This window comes from Protopterus annectens, chromosome 9.part0 (assembly GCF_019279795.1).
Source record: "Protopterus annectens isolate FY-2018-M chromosome 9.part0, PAN1.0, whole genome shotgun sequence".
NCBI classification, from domain to species: domain Eukaryota; kingdom Metazoa; phylum Chordata; order Ceratodontiformes; family Protopteridae; genus Protopterus; species Protopterus annectens.
This window is the reverse complement of record NC_056743.1, coordinates 124,439,860-124,455,143: the sequence shown is the minus strand read 5'-3', so window position 1 is coordinate 124,455,143 and position 15,284 is coordinate 124,439,860.

The following is a 15,284-nucleotide window of genomic DNA, read 5'->3' as shown; positions in this document are numbered from 1 at the left end:
TATCGGCTTTTATACACTTAGAAGTAGGTGTGGAAAAGATATGTATTGGTTAATTTTAAACCATCCTATTCAAGGCAAACAATATAAGCAGGGCTGTAAAAGTGCATTTAAGAATAGTAAGTGCCCACCCCCACACACTACTACTGATTAGATCAAACTAAATCCTAGTTAAGGAAAACACTACCTATCGATTTGCAACACACATTCCAACATCAGGTATTAAGAAAAGCATAACATAAACTAACTTTTAACTAAAATCACTTTTGTCTAACTAATGCAATAAAGCCTTCATCAGGTCTATGACAAGAACTAAAATCATATGCATAGGTAGATAAGTAAAAACTGCTAACTAGATACATACGAGAAAAAGCACACAAAGCTATCTAACCACAAACATTATCTAATTAGAACACTATAAATATAAATATAAATCCATGTAATACTATCTAATAAGCATCCATCCATATGTATTAATGTGCATAAAAACAAAGTTATTTACAGCTCAGAAAAAAATGCCAATGCATTGCAGTTGAGAGAAAAAAAAATGTCATGACAGTTTTCATGTTTACAGCCTTGTCTGTGACCAATAAAGGCTTGTTGCTTTGGAACACTACCTGGGTTTCATGATTTTTGGAAATTATTGTGACTGAGCTCATCAACGAAGTTTTAAGACTACTAGTTTTTCTGTTTTTATTTATATGGTTTGCTATCAAAATTTCGAAGGCTCGCGTTGGAAAATCGTGCGGCTGAAAGTAAGTTTTCAAAGTTTCACAATGCTGAACCATAATAATATCAAATCATAATTACGAAAGTAAAGCTTGATTCGTTATTATGAGTTTGGCATTGTGAATGGAGATCGTGGTACAGTGAGGATTGAGGAATTTACACTTTTCCTTACTGTAGTGCAATCTCGGAGTTGGTATATATAATTTGAAGGGGGTGTGGGGGCCACAGGGGGGTTTGCCACCTCGCTAAAATATAAAAGGACATATGGACTTTCAAAACTGGAAGTCTGGTATGTTGAATGTCGTTCATCATGTTACTGACGTTCGACATTTAGGCTAGATGTTTTTATTTTCAACATTTTAGTTCAGTCTTTTCCTTAAAAAATGTTTTGCCTTCAACATTTTGATGGTAAGCATATATATACATAGAGATACACACACACACACACACACACACACACACACACACACACACACACACACACACACACATTTACAGTCAAATATGTATATTCAGTGACTATCAGCTTGACATTTCCAAAAGTACAATATTTAAAACATTCTTCTATTAATAAAGTGCACTTTCTCAAAAAAGCACCCAGAAACAAACACCCCTGGATGGTATGTTATTTCCTTATAATGCTCACCATGTTATGTATTACTGGTTACATATCACATTCAACCTCACCATATTTACAAGAAAGCAAATGTTTGGCAGTGACAGAATTTTCCATAAAAACACAATTTGGTATGACAAAATCAAGAATCCAGCTCTGCAAGTGGGATTATACAGGAATGACAGAAAAGATTTGTGCTATTGCAATAATCTGTCTGTCTGTGGTGATGCCCATAAGGAAGTGAGACTGAAGTGTGCTTTGTTGGAAATTTTATAGCCCTCTAATGGCCTGGAGCTGATATTTTTCAATCTGAGGAGCATTTAATCAAGCAATAATGTTCTCTGGGGTATGTATTATTAGGGAAATAATGCCCTCCCATTGGTGTTGTGAGGCCCAAGCCACAAGGCTAGGGCCTTTACACCACTGGAAAGGCATTATTTCCTAATAACACACACCCTGGAGGGCAATATTGCACTTACAGAATGAGCTGCCTGAAAAATTGTTTTGCATTTTTTTTTATTACTATATACTTTTTATATATTTTTCATGTAAAATAGTTCCTCCATCTAATGTTTCAGACTTGTTGTAACATACGTAATCGTTGTTGGAGGAAGTATTTTACACCTAAAATATAAATTATGTAAATATTTAATGTCTACACACACACACACACACACACACACACACACACACACACACACACACACACACACACGCACACACACACACTCCAAAGCACATACAAATTCACATACAAACACATACGTTCAGGATAGATAGACAAAGTCATGTTCATATACATAGAAACACACACACACACACACACACACACACACACACACACACACACACACACACACACACACACACACTCCCAGCACTTATAGCCACTTTATTGAATAAATACACCTCAGATGTCTCACAGGGAGAGAATGAATGAATACAAAAAGCATGGAATGCAAAGCATTAATTGCATTGATCTGCTGGTAAATCACTGAGGAATAAGATGAGAAAACAATAACGGCCATCAGAGTTTACTACTACTTATTGTTAAAGCAATGCTTTCCCATGGACTGCCTGTTGCAGCCAGATGTTCAGATGTGTTGTCCTTCCATCTCACTTACACTGACTCTCACAGATGCTCAGACATACACATATGAATATGCAAACACACACATTATGCTTCGTTTTTTCTTTATTTACGTTTTATAAAATCGTATGCTCGCTTAACAGCAAACCACATTTAGTGAGTGTAAAAAATGTAAGCTGTTTGCCTTTTATCTGTTAGAACTTCAGCAAAGCCAAGTTTAGCAAACATACAAGTGATGTTTGTTTGCTTGTTTTCTGTTGTACGTATCAGTTTTATTTGTTTTCACTGGACAATACCTGTACATTAGCACCCTGCCAGAGAGCATTTGTTCCCCAGTAGGGGTGAAGATGTCCATGTTGCTCATTCTGTAAGCATGCCTAATAAGGTAGGTCTGTTCTTCTACAAGACAAATTGTCTAGTAACTTCCACTGTGAGGCAATATATGGCCTAGCTAACACTGACATATGTGACAGCCACACCTTCCTGTACCAGATAAGGGTATATACCACCTGTACCAGATAAGGGTATATACCATAGGGTAAGACATGAAAAACAAGGAACTGTTTATGAAGGAAAGCCTGAGTTCCGGGACTGAATATATTACTAATGACAAAGTCTGCTACCAAATATCCATCAAAGAGGATTGCCAAAATATGTGAAAGGTATTCTGTAGCTGAGCAACCTTGACATACTGTATTCTCCTTGAAACTGTATTCAACACTCTGGGCAGGCACCTAGTAACTATTCAAGGTAAATAGTACTTGGTTGTCCCCAAGTCTTGGGATGTTCTCTAATAAATATGATATCTCATTTTGATGCTGAATGAAATGTTCACCTGTAGACTATCCATGCTAATTAAGAAATTGTGGCAACATATGTTTCACTTTATTTTGTTCCTTAATACCCAGGGTTCCCTAAGCTGTGTGACTTGCTACCCTGCCCATGACTGAGAGGATAGCTATCAAAGATTTGTCACCATCAGCTTCACAAAAGTCTGACATAACTTCATTATGGTATGGCATAGTTACAGGTACTGCCACAAGCCCCCTTCCCTCAGGCCTTGAATACATTTTTTCATGGTAGGTTGCAATTGGCACATTTATATCACATTGTTTAGTTACAAAGTGAGTGCTTATTGGCAGTAGTGATAGTGAAGGCTCTTCTCTTGTCTAGGTGCAGGGCAAGAAACAATTCTAGTTTACGTTTTAAAGTCGAAGTTTACATGTCAGCATACCCTAGGTAGAGATAGGTATAACTTTATGGCTAGCAGTGCTCACAACTATGCAAACCAAACTTAGAACCAAAACAGGTGAAAAAACAGACTAATAAAAACAACACCTGTAGTAGTACTTGTAGAGACAACTTCACCAGCAGTTATAAATCCAAAATTTTGTTTACAAATAGTTCAGCGCTTTTGTTCCTACTACTTTTGAGACTTCTTCAGAACTAAAAACTTCTGTTAAAACCCAACTTAAATACAAAATGACATGAATCCCAACAGCCAATGACAATAAAAATTCAACTAACAGGCAATTAATTTACTTGCAATACATTGTAATATTTTAATTTTAAACCAGAATTAATGGAACAGGCATCATTTAACCCTGGGTGGACTATAGCATTTAATATAAGTTGCCATTTAAGCTCACATACATCTAAGTGCTCATTAATAATCCAACCCTGAGGGTCCTTTCATACCTATTCAATAACCAAAAACTGAAAAAATGTGTATTAATATCAGCAATATGCTTATAAAGGGCATTGGTACTTTTAGCTTTTATATCTAGTAAATGTTCATATATACGGTCTTTAAATCACCTGAAGCTTTTCCCTACATAAAATGCAGGACAGAGCTAACATTTTGCCAAATATAGCACCTCTTTTGAATAACATAAAAATGGTCATTTATTTTATATGTGGTGTTTCTGATACAAAAATCTCCCCCTGTCATGATCTTAGAGCACATGGAGAGGCATCCACATTTTGTTGTCCCATTTTTCTGTGTTACTGAACCACTATTCATCTTCCCGTTGGACTCTAAATAATTTTTAAAAGTTTTGTCCCTTCTAAAAATAATCTGCAGTCTATCATTAATCTTATTGAGCATATCAGTATCAGCCAAAAATAATTTTCAATTTTTGTTAAAGCAAACCACATTGACAGGATTTAATAACTTATAATAACAGATATCAAGCACCACAGAATATATCATTGACAAAGTGTGCTATAAGTCACAGTCAGTCTTGGATCCCCAAGTGAACAGTGTACAATTATCACTAATCAGAACTTGGTGGGCTGTATATACACTGGCAGCAAACTGCTTTATATTAACTTAGAATTAAAATTATAATAATCAAACAAACCAAAACAACATACACTGTGCAGAGGTGCAAGGCCAATAACAAAGACATCTAAAGCTGGATAGCTGAATACTAAAGGGATCCTATTTCTGTAACACAACTGGTGGGTGGGCTTTTACAAAAAGCTTTCCATTTTTGCATACCTTCTAAACAAAAGTCCTGATATAAATGGACCGTGCAGTCAGCCATGAGGAGCAATGTCTGTTTTTAATAGCATCTGTTATCAAAGTTTTATCTTGATAGTTAAATAACCTGAAGATGGTCTGATGATGGAGTTTGTTGAGATGTGGAGTGGATTTCTGGGAACCATGAGGTCTCTGAAAACATATTCTCCAGATTAATCTTTAAGACACTCTGTTGGCCCTTTACTAGAAAGCTCAGAACATCTTTGTCTTCAGCCCCATGCTCAAGCCTGACCAGATACAGATCATTCCTACCCTGGATGGACTGCAGCATCCTGATTACAACCTGTTGCTCCTATAGGGTCACCTTAAGGTCTCGAATATCCATAGCCTGGCTGGAGGAAGGTCTCACTGGGAATGCACTCTTTTCAAATGGTTGGCAATATTAACCATGATATTCAAGCCTATAGCTGGCTCACTTGCCAGTGGGAATCCATTCCCCTGGTGATATTCAATCCTGACTGCACACTCTGCATCAGAAATCTCCATAATCGATGTTTACCTCAGCACATACCCCAAACACTCTCTAAGCAAGATCTACTGATAAAATGTTAGCTTATGAACAGCATGTTAGACAGTGGCTTGTAAAATGAATATGTCTGTGTTGCACAATCGTCACCCTGATCACAATAATCATTTCCAGACAAAAAGCCACACATTCACTTGTAGTATTTCTGAGACTTGCAAAACATTATTGCTGAGGCATTACTTTCATTTTACTCCATTTCTACCTGCTTTATTCATCCATCCATCCATCCATCCATCCATCCATCCATCCATCCACAACATCCTTTTTCCCCATTTTTGCACATGGGGTCAGGGTATCACTTCAACAGTACAATCATCTAGATCCAAGGTTTATACCACCGGGTGGGTAGCCCTGCCATGGTAGGTCTTCCACACCACACTCATATGCACACTTGTAAGGTCAATTTAGAGGGTCCAATCCACCTACTGCATGTCTTTGGAATGTGGGAGGAAACCGGAGCACCCAGAGGAAATCCACATGAACACAGGGAGGAAATGCAGACTCTTCTCACAAGACACCACAGCCAAGAATTGTACCAGGGAATCTCTTGCTGTGAGGTGACAAAGCTATCCACTGCACCACTGCACTGCCCAAACTGGTCAATGATGGAACGCATTTCTCTACATGCATTAGAATTTGTTGGAAACATTTTGCTCATAGATATTAGCTTTCTTTCCAGCAAGTGAATCATGAGTTCTCATGTAAAATCCTTACTCACGTTATGTACAGATTAACACTGAGCCAGATTAATTATATGATTAAGGGAGAAGTAAGATGGCAAGCTGCGAACTATTTCAGCCTCCAGTTTGCATGTACAATCCTGTATTATTCAGTAACGTACATCTTTTGAAAATGAGGCCTTTTCTTTCATCTCTTTAACAGTTTGATATCTGGAGTGCAGCAGGATTTTGAGGGTGGTGATAAATGTCTGACCAGCAACTCTCCATCATTACATCATGAAGTGACCACGTTGCCCTTATATTTATCTGTCAGTTTAAGAATGCACCATGGGCACATTTGCCATTTGCTACTTCCTATGAATAGTATACAAATGTGGCTACATATTTTTTCTTTAATGGAGCAGTTTTACATGCACTTCGGATGAGTTTGTGTGCATAACTGTCAAATTCCAAAGTCTGAAGCTTATTTTCAAGAGATTTCATGTCAAGGATGCATCAGAAAGAAGTGGAACAGCTTTTTAAATAACAGAAACATTGTAATGGTGAAGTTATTATGTTTATGTAAAGGGACCACATTCCCCACTGTAAGGGGAGCTTTAACCCACATACCTAAACTTATTTATAACACCCCCAAGTTTCACATGCATTTAAAATATGTAAGGCTAACTTCAGTTATCGATATGTTAGAGTTTTTTTCTATAAATATGGGATGCAGAGAGCACATTCATCATGCATATCTTTGTTCTATATATTTAATGGGGTCTACTTGAAAACACTGACACTCCAAAACACCAACAACGAGAACACAGAGACCGGAAGATTGACAACTGAGATGACCGACAGTTTAAAAGTCCGACACTGAGAACACCAACATGTTAAGGTAAGTGTGCGATAGTGACAGACTTTAGGGTTAGGGGTGGGTTAAGTGAGTTAGGGTTAGGGCGCGGGTTAGGTGAGTGTGCGATAGTGACGGACCTTAGGGTTAGGGTTTTGGTTAAGGTTAGTGCATAGATAGTTGTGTATGTAAGGTTTGGTGTAGGTTTGTAAGGTTTTTGGTGTGCTTGTGTTGTGTGTGTGTTTTTCGGAAAAGGTATTTGTTTTGTTTTGTTGACTGTGGGGATTGTGGTTTTTCGGGCATGTGAAGTTTGGTGCTTTTAAATTGTCGGTTATCTCAGTTGTCGATCTTCCGGACTCAGTGTTCTCGTCGTCAGTGTTTTGGCATGTCAATGTTTTCAAGTAGACCTATTTAATGGTACCTAATATTTTTCATTTTGTTGTAACAATCAGTATACTTTACTTAATGAGTTTAGTGTGTACCGCTATAGATAATAGTAGGTATTAGTGCTCTAAATGCTACACTTGTTTATAGTTGATTTTTATATCTTAACTGAAAAGTTGGGTTAATCTGATGACCACTTTCGGCCATACATTAGGCTGGTGTGCATTATTTCAAGACATAAAAACACAACAGTATAATTATAATGACACTATATATATGAAATAATGGGGTATTAGTATAAAGCTAGCTGGGATAGAGCAAAATGAGTAAAAAAAACTAACAAGAATAATAAGCAAACGTATTCCTTAATCTAAATGATTAACATCTTCATCAAATATGTCCAAACATTCTCATATATAAAGTCAAATGTCCTTAATGAGCAAATAGTTATATAAACAATGTTAAATGCTAATGGGATATTGGTGCAGGAGGATACCTACAGTGATCATACTAAATATAGATAAACCTAGAAAGGCTTGGGTATGATGAGCCCAAAAATCTCACAAGTAAGATCAAACATCTGTAATTATCAAACAAGTGATCTGCATGTTCTTACCATATTACCTTCCAAGTATCAATCACCCATGACCGTTACTAAGAGTATTTTTCTGTTATTGCTAAAGTAATGGTATCCATAGTGCATGAATTGCTGGCCCTGTAGAGTATAATAATTACTTCCTGGCTTATCTGATTTCATATCCGAGTAAAAGCAGTATCAAGTTGTATGACAAGTAGTTCTCCTTTTTGAATGCATAGCGTTTACTCTCAGTGTCCAACTGCAGAAGTAAGTCTGAGCCCTTCCTAGGTTTGTCTACAATTAGTGTGATCACTGAAAGTATCCTCCTGAACCAATATCACTAAATGCTGACTTCCCCATGCAAATCTTTCACAAACCAGTAAAAAAGGGTCTTGGGTGATTTCAGGCAGCTGTGACAATGGGCTGATATACCTTCCTCAGAAAGGCTGATGAACCATAGCAGACACATCTGACAGCTATTTTAACCAAGAAAATAAAAGGAAGTATGTTGCTAAAACAGAAAAGGTTATATATGTAGCTACAGTAATGTGCCTATATACACAGACAGATCCCTAGTATCTGCTTCAAAGTATCTGCATCTCAGCAGTGGTAAAGATGATTAAAACTGTATTATGATGTATTCAAGGAACCCTCTGTTTTGTTTAAGTAACTACTGCAATGTAAGGTCAAGTGAAATCTGGGTTTATTCTTAAATTTATTATTTATAATTCACTGATATTCAGCAACTTAACTTTAAGCTTACTCCAAGCAGACCACCAGCATGCAACAAAATGTGTCTGTTCTCTCCTCTTGTCAACTCAGACCAAACTCACACTAATGTACATTTCAGAGAGAATAACAGTGTGTTCCTTGTAAATCAGCATCATGTCAGCAGCCTTTAAGGATAATGTGACAATGGGCTTCATTGCTCTTCCTGGACACACAAAAGAACCAAGTGAAAATTCCCCCTCCAAAGTAGTCCTTTAGTCAAGACGTTGACTGCAGCTGGTCTATAAGCATTCTTAAGAAAGGAAGGCATTCACATCCACAGCAGCTTAACCTTCACCTCTAGATCTTACTATCTTCTCCCATCAGCTCTACTCAAGCAACATAATCTCTGACATCCACTGCAACTCTATTAGAACTAAGAGGGGTGACCTTGGTTCAGCACCCCATCATAAGTCCAGTACCCCAGGACTCCAGCAGCACTTCTTTGTGCTGCATTGCAATAGTACTAATGCAACATTAACCCAACTGGCTGCTGTTGGAACAAAGCCTCCATCTTTATGATCTTCTATCATGGCAAATATCACTATGTATTACCTATTAATTGTATAAACTAAGCCTTACACAGAAATATGCATAAAAAAGAGAAGAAACAAACCACTGCCTGATTAGTGACTCCAGTCTAGATAACCCAAGTTTAATTAACAGTTTGGTGTTGGAGGAACAGGGTGAGGTGGGGGTGGGAATTAATAACTTATATCAGGTAGCCCATCCTGGGGGGATGGGAGGGATTTTTGCTCATGGATGAGAACTCTCCTATGCAGACCTAGGGGGAAAATTTATGCTGAGGCCTTGGCAGACTGCCATGCATTCAGAAGTTGGGAAACACCCCAGCCATGTGTATGATAACCTGTTTTCTGACTTTTTCCTTTAAGTGGAGGCAGTAAACTCATTAGGAGATGCCACTAAGGACATTCTCTCCCTGGAGAGGAAAAGTCCACCTGCCACATGGGATATACCAGGATCTTGCTACTCCTATAAGAAGGAAATTAAAGAATGGGTCATTTGTGTCACTAACACAGTCAGATGGATAATCAAGAAACTGAAAGGATGGTAAAAAAAAAACTGCCTTGTTCTTATGCCATCTCTTTTGAGCATCTTTTGTGTAACATGCCCTTTATACTAATAAAAAGAAATTGTGGAATACTTGTTTCTAGTACTGCTTAGTTCTGCATCCTGCTGTTAAAACTCTGTCTATAAAATACAAGTCAAACTCCAGTTTTCAAAAGCTGTACCTTTAATGTGCACTTCAACACAGTCACAACAGTACGTGCTGAATGTGCCATAGTAATTCATTTCTAAGCATTGACTCTTATGCTTAATACATTTCTTCCAACTTTCTATCTAGCTCTCACCTTCTCAGTCCAACTGACTATTGTATATATCAAACACACGCCATTATGAGACACTTTTTCAATCTAGCTCTGTACAAAAAGTGTTCCTGTCTATCGTATCAAGTTACAGACTTAAACAAATACTGTTTACAGAATTTGTACATCCAAGCCATAAGGAAATGTAACTTTGATGTAAGTTCTGTTTATTTATATGACACAATTATTATTAGACTACATTGAAATGGAAAACTTACGTACATTTTTAAATGTAATACTACCTGCTTCAAACTGCACCCTGGAAGTATGTTATCTTTTTTGTTTATCTCCTGTTTGCACATTCCTGTCACTCATTCAGAAATCTTCATCACCTGCAGAACAGGTACTGATACTGATACTTACGTTTTCTTCTCTCTCTCTCTCTCTCTTTCTCTCTTTCTTTTTTCTTACAGTTGAATTCAATTATTTCGCCTTGATGATTTATATTCTATTTTCCAAATGTGTAGGTTTGTATTGCTTTTAACTGTTTGAAAATGCTAAACATTGGATGGTTCCATTGTGGTATTTTCTGTAAAGCTATGTACTAATAAAAAGCTTCATAAAGATGTTTCTTGTTTAAAAAAAAGGGCAGGAATTGAATAACATGTAATATCGCTTTGTTTATATTATATATAGCAATATATGTGAAGTATAATGTTTGTAAACGTGAACTTATTAATGCAGTTTGATGACTTTTGTATAAATGTAAACTTGTCTGCATCATAAGTGATAATTCAATAAAGGTGTTAAAAACGTCTGCTTCTTCCTTGTCTCTGTTACAAGCTTCTCAGTTCTCAAATAAAGATTGAGTGATTCAGTAATGGCATCTGCAGTTGCAACTGAATTTGAACTGAATTTACAACTGAAACACAGGTTCGTCATGTCATTTCTTCATTCACGTCTTCGGTTATTCCCTTAATCCAAGTCCACAATTTACACATACATAATTATATACAGACTAGAAGTCCAGTAGCAATCATTGTGTCTTCTAACTCTGACCATAAATATAAGAAGGTGTATCTGACCTTAAGTGCACATATTTTTGTTTGCCACCATCCTTCTTACATCTGCAAGGATTTGTAATAATGCTACCTACATTTATCATCACTCCAATTAAGAAAGTTCTAACCCAGTTCTCGCTAAAGAGAAAAAACACATTTCACACACATTGCATACATACATAACCCTCCAGAAATGGCATTGTTCACATAAATCAAACACAAACAAATGGAGTTTCACATTATTAAAGTGCAAACATTGTTATACGATGATAACATTTAAAATGATGTACAAACCACAGCTGGGCAATCAGAAAATGGCAGTACTGGAAAAAATGGACCTAAATCTAATAACCAACACTAAGATTAGACAAAGCAAAATATAACTAAACTATGCAACAAACAAATAAGAGCATAAGCCACACTTCATTAATAAACCCACACAAAAAATTTCAACATTATTTTAAATACTTTAAAAGTTGCCTCACCCAGTTGAAAGAATGAAACAGTCATCCACTTGGTTGGTCTGTGGGCAGACAAGCTTACCTGTGGATATCTACTCAGACTTGACCTCAAAACCTGATCTATAATACCTGGGAAGTAACTATTTTCTGTTTTTGCCCTTAATTTAGATTGTTATGATGTGTGCTGTGTTGCTAATTTGAAAGTACTCCTAACATGTTTATGTTGTGGAAGATTTTTGCATTTAGGACTGCTTTACCATAATCTCCTGCTGACTGAAGGGGTGCTGCTATTGTTCTGGGTGAAATTTACAAATGACTGCAGGGCAGTGTGCCATTTAATTGTTCTTGTGTGCCCTGATTTGTTTGTTTAAGTGCGGTGTGTTTGCAGACCACGAAGTGCTACTTGACTGGTTTGCAATTACATGAGCATGCCTGAGGATAACTACTCAGACTTGACCTTAAAACCTGATCCCATTACACCTGGAAAGTGCTGCATACTCCAAAACATATTGCACACTGTTCAGAACTGTTGTTGATACAGCCGAGTGTTTGCACCTTCTGATGTGTAAAAGATCTATAATAGATGTGTTACTTTTGACACTATCTTTCTATGCTAAACTCGTGTCTCTCTTGTGCATAACAATATTCAACTGAACCCAGCTGTAGACACTTGTGTATACCTGTGCAGACTTATGAACAGTTGCTGCTGAGTACATCTGCACATAGTAGCCCTAAAAATCTAATGTAGAGTTCTGCTTTTGCTGTAGTCAACAGTACACTGTCCCATTTTACTTGCTTGTCTGCTGTTATCTGAGCAAAATTGCTTATTATTGCTGTAAACTTAAACTTTAAACTGCAGCATTATGTTTACTTGTCTGCTGTTGTGGCATCCAGGCCAGATTGAAAGTCATTGCTTTCAGTATCTATAAAGTTGTTGCTATTGTCTTTACTGATTACATACGACCACTCACTGTTGTTGATTGCATTTTAATTGCAATTCTTTGCTGTTATAGCAACCAAGCCTGTTTGCTGGTTGTATTCACAAACTGTGATACTGACATTATAATTATTATTATTATTACTATTATTATTATTATTTTATTATTATTATTATTATTATACTGTATTTTAAACTGGGGCTGTTGGTTAATGGTGATTGCAACCTTCTGATCTATTTGTCACTATTGTACTAATGACTCACTGTGATACAATCCCATCACTGTGATATAATCCCCTCACTGTGATGCAACCCCCTATGGTGATATAACCCCCACTGCTATTGTTGAATTTGTGCCAGAATGCAGCAGAATTTGCTGAGACTGTCCACACCATTATTACAATGTCACTATTGTTGCTGCTACTGTTTGTGTTAAAATTCCCTCGCTGTGTAAGCTTGAAATTGTACGAACCAAGCCTCACTTCAGCCGTAATTCTCTGTGTTAATAAAGCCTGCCATGTCACTTTATAGCACTTGTGTAACTATTTCTGTGCAAACTGTGCTCTACTTTACCTCTAGCTTTATTTCAGAGTTTGTGCTACTATTTCTGCTCTGCTGTCTACTCTGTCTGCTCTACTCTGCTTCACTAGCAAACCTCACTTCCTCTCCTGATTAATAATTAATAAAAAAACCTCCTTCCCTAAAACAAACCTTATTGGTATACTCCTTACACACCACACACTACGAACCATGAGGTTGCAGTTTCCCCACATCTGTAACCTGTCTGATAGTACTCTGCACCCTGAGGCAAATTTAACCACCTCCCTCACCTCAATTGCCCTGTCTCGTATACTGCCATGTGTTGACAGTTTCTATGCTGACCTAAAAGCATGCATAGAGGCATTAGTACCCCGCAGACCCAAATTGAATGTCAGGATCAGAAATAAACCTCTATGGTGGAAACTAAGTATAAACAAATGATACAGTATGAGGAAGAAACTCATTGTCTAATACCTCAAACTCTAAAAGTGAAATCAAAATGATTTGCAAAGAAGTCAGAAGCAAAATTCAATCCTCCAAAATTGCCACCTATGTTAAGGGCAACCACAAAGACATTTTTATCTATGTCTGAAACCTTAGAAGGTATATCCAGTGACTCACTGAGCTAATGTATATAACAGCAACACATATTCATCCCCAGAAGACATACCCAACCTTTTTAGCAAATAAATTTATCTCAGGCTTTACACTCGTATTACCCCATAACATTTCCCTGCGTATTTAGCATGCCCATATCTCTCACTCATATCACTTCGGAACAAGTCCTGAAACTTTCTCCAAGGCTGAAAACACTAGCTCCATGGGTCCAGACAATATGCCAGGTTGCTTTCTTGTTAGCACCAAACAAACACAGCCTCATTACTAAACCTGTTTAGTCTCAGCATCTCCACTGTCTTCATACCAGAGATGCAGAGAATTGTAAGGATCCAACTTTACAAGGGAGGACCCAGCACTGACCTTGGAAACTATAAACCTCATCAGCCTTATCTGTGAGGCAATGAAGCACATCATTATGGCACTTAACAAGGACATCAACAGCCTACAGTCCCTTGACCAGAACCAGTTTGCATGCCTCCTAAATGTAATGGGTGGGCTTGGCCATGTCATTGATGCATTGGATGCATGCAAATTGATTCACACTGTCTATTTCAATCCGGCTAAGGCCTTTGCTACCATCCCATATTCTGGCATTATCAACAAACTAATTAAACTAAACACAAACCCCCTGGTGTGGTTAACAAACTAGCTTACAGACAAAACACAATCATTACTATAGGGGACACACTCTCATCAAAAGGGGTTGTTACTAGTGTTATCCCTTAGGGATCGGACCCTGGGCCACTTCCTTCATTATTTACATTTCTGATATCAAGACTGATGCATAGGGCTTGTGACTGACTAAGCTGATGGATAACTACAAATTTGGAGGTGTCAAACTCGCCTGATTATCTGGGATGACCTAGCACATGCAAACAACTGGTGTCTGAACCATAGAGTTAAGATAAATGCCAAGAAATGTAACACTGCATCCTTTGGCGAACATGAGCATCCCTAAACCTACCTAGATAATACTGCTTTGAAAATGAACACAGTTATTAGAGGCCTGAGCACTTTTACAGACAATGAACTAATCTACTAATCACAATGCCACTGCTGTCTTTATTGTTTGTCTTTCAGCTTTTTCCCGGTAAGGGGTCACCACAGCGGAACTCCGGTCCGCTAATGCTTGGCAGTAGATTTTTACGAAACGCCGAGGTGCCAGCTCAATGCCCAAACTTCAACGAAGGCACGCCCATTTACGCACGCATGTCTTTCGAATGCTACCCAACCGCAGAGAGGACATGCAGACTCCACACAGAAGGCACTCACAAGCCAAGCCGAGAATCGAACGGGAGAACCTCTTGCTGTGAGGTAACAACTCTATCACCGTACCACCGCGGCATCTAGCTAGACTGATTACCAGGTGTATATCTTCTAGGTCAAGACAGGTTATCATTCTTATATCGTTCTCCCTCAAAATATCCATAATAAAATATAATGACTTTTTCATATATACTGGTATGCAAATGTGATTCAACTCAAAAGACCTCAGTGTTTCTTCACTAAAAGAATCAAGGGCTTGTCGTCATAGATTCTTAGGTGGTTACTAGGCATGGAGTGTAGGAGAATATTGAGAAGCCTAGCCTAAT